Source organism: Gymnodraco acuticeps, unplaced genomic scaffold, assembly GCF_902827175.1.
Source record: "Gymnodraco acuticeps unplaced genomic scaffold, fGymAcu1.1, whole genome shotgun sequence".
NCBI classification, from domain to species: domain Eukaryota; kingdom Metazoa; phylum Chordata; class Actinopteri; order Perciformes; family Bathydraconidae; genus Gymnodraco; species Gymnodraco acuticeps.
The window spans coordinates 119,330-122,500 of NW_022989989.1; positions in this window are offsets into that span (position 1 = coordinate 119,330).

Consider the following 3,171-nt stretch of genomic DNA (forward strand, 5'->3'; position numbering starts at 1 on the left):
TTATATTCATTTTCAAATTGTGTATCTAAGTTGTGTTACAAGCATGGTGAGGTTGTAACAGAATACACAAATAACTGTATTCAATCCGCGCCGTATTTGAAAACTGTAATGAATTAAAATCAATGTTTAAGGACGTAATATAAGTTAAATATATTGTTAAGCTAATTACTGTTTTATTGTGAAGGCATCTCTGGTGAACAGCGGACTGTGGCTTTTATTTTGAAAGGCCGTTCCGGAAATATACTCCGTAATGTGAACAGTGAGTTTGACTTCTAGAAACACGGAAAGTTACGATAACAATCGTTCTAATGCATTAAATAAAGTCATGAAAGAGACAAGGAGGGGGAAAGGCGTGTGGAAGCAAGCAATGAACTGAAAATGCCACCAATCCTCTGTTTTAACGTGATGGCGCACATTGAAAACCGAAGCGGGCATAAGCACCCCTGTTTTACACATGAATAGATTCCTTCTGACTGACAAGCGTTCAAAAACCCTTCTGCTTATCACTTAGGCTACTTCTTTTTGTTTTATTCATAACATACAAATACAATTGTGATGAATAGCTTGCTCTTTTTCTGGTTGAAACAAAGGGTCTACTCTTCTTCCATAATTGACTTTGTATCTATTATCTGACTAGGTTACTTGTATTCACTTCTGTTTGATTCCACTGAGAATCAATCTCTCAGTATGTTCCCATTGTTCGCGGAAGCTTCCGGGGCTTGGAACGCCTACATCACTCTTTTCACATTCTCCTTTCATTATGACTTCGTATCTATTTATCTGACTAAATTACTTGTATTTATTAATACACTGGACAAATCTTGTCGTCCTATATTCTATTCTGAATTCAGAGTTCCAATCCCAGAATATTGTTACACCCTGTTCGCCACCAGAGGGCAGTAGCTGACCACAAATGAGCTTCCTCTGTCTTGATGAAGCTCTCAGCTCTGCAATTGTCTTGTGTATCTCCTGCTATGCTCTATTTTCTCAATTATTACACAGATTCGACGTAAAAAGATCACACAGAGTTTATTCCCTTATACATTCTGTCCGGCTTTTTTTTTGTGCGATGTATATTTCAACAGATAATTCTGGTCTTTGCCGGTGCTTCGACACCCCTATATAGAGATGCGACCGACACAAGGAGTTTAACCCAAACCAAAAAAATCCTTTATCGTCACGTTTAGCCGTTCAGATCACCCCCCACAGCAAGAGTTTGCGAGATCCGGTCGTTTCAAATTGATTTTGAAAGTTGCGTATCTCCTCTTGAAAACCCACATATAATATTCAGTCTATAGTCTTCAGAATGTTCCCAGCGAGTCAGCCGTGCCGGACTAAACTACCTCACGCTCTCGCTGGTTCACTTCTTTTTTTTTCTTCTTCTTTTTAGTGAATTAAGGTACGGGACTTATAGCTATTTACCCGACTCTTACAAACACTCAGTGCCTTAGCTGCAGGACTCTATACCTGACTAAGCACTTTAACTCGGTGCCTTAGGTCCGGACTGTTCTACCTGACTCTAAGCCCCTTCTTACTTTAGTGAGTTAAAGGTACTGGACTCTATACCAGACTCTTCAAACACTCAGTGCCTTAGCTGCAGGACTCTATACCTGACTAAGCACTTTATTCAGTATTGTATTTTTTACCATGACTAAGGACACTGAGAACGCCGCTGACAACTCTAAATGTGTTGTAGTATAGCCAATCACAGACTTTGACAATCAACAGGTGTCTGATCACCTTTGTATCTGGACGTCCTGATTTAGTTGTCAACGGTGTGCAGGTGTCCTCCCCTGGACTGAAATTCGTCCGCTGGCTGTCGGTGGTACTCCTAGTGACCAGCACTCATCACGTCGGCAGGTCACCAGATTGTGCTTTAGTTTACATCTAAAAACGTATTTTTCAAACATTATTATTATTTATTTTATTTGTCTTTCTTTTGTAACTTTTTTTTTTAACGGTCCGCGACTGGTCGATCGCGATCGACTGGTTGGCGACCACCGCTCTAGGGGGTCCGGGGTATGCCGCCCCCCCGGGAAGAAATGTTTGAACATTTAAAGTAAAATGCTTCAATCTGGTGCACTTTGAGCACACATTACTAGAGACCTGATCTAGAGGGAACAACTCTAAACACCCATATGAAAAAGATCGGTTTACATTTTAATAATCAAATAAGTATGTGAACATAACCAATAACCTACCATAGCCAATAACAAATACATGTAACTTATTTTATTTTTGTTGTTCATTCATAGCTTATTTTTTTATCCCTCAAGTTTTAAACGATATTTTTGGTTTACTGGAGTGCCTTGGAAATATTTGTTTCAGTTATCTCTCTCGCTCGCTCCCACGCCCACTTTGGCTGTGAGCTGCGGGCGCCTGATAAGCCAACACCCCCCACTTTCATCACTTACAGTGCCCATCGTACAGGGCAAATGAAACGTGTAACCGGGTGAGAAGGGTGTTACATTTACTTCATTATGAATGTTGTTACATCAAGGCCGAAAATTAGGATGAGCGCAAACAGTAAAAAATGTTTATTTCCCTCCCAGAGCAGCCAGCGCAGCGCCTCCCAGATCTGGCGCCCTAGGCGACTACCCATGTCGCCTATGCCAAGAAGCAGCCCTGTACACCATGCTAAATGTATGTCTGCATAAAGCTGAGTTATGATCGGTCATAATAACACAGCATTTGGTGATGATTCAATAGTTTACAGTGACATTTACTCCCATACTTTTGGCCATACTCACGCAGCCCTACAAATGAATTGAGATTTCCACACATATGTTCTTTAGCAAGTGTGCAGAGCATTGTTGATTTAAAAGAGCAATTTGAAGGTTAGATATTTGTAAACCTTTTTTTGTGTATATATATTCATAATTTAAAGATGTAAATGAATTCCAGTTTATTTGTAGTACTTTCTATTTTTATTGTGACATTTGATGGCATCAATGTGTGCATTTGATACAGATAATGGAGCAGTTGCTTTCGCGCCACAGTGTAGGCCTATATCCCTTAATGTCAAATAATGAGATCCTCGCAGGGTCGGCTCTAGAACAAATCGAATGGGGGGGCAATCATTTACCAAGGGGGGGCACACACTGCCGTCAACAACCAACACACAAACACCAACGCAACTTCAATTAAAAAAAAACATGCTGTCAAGTCTAT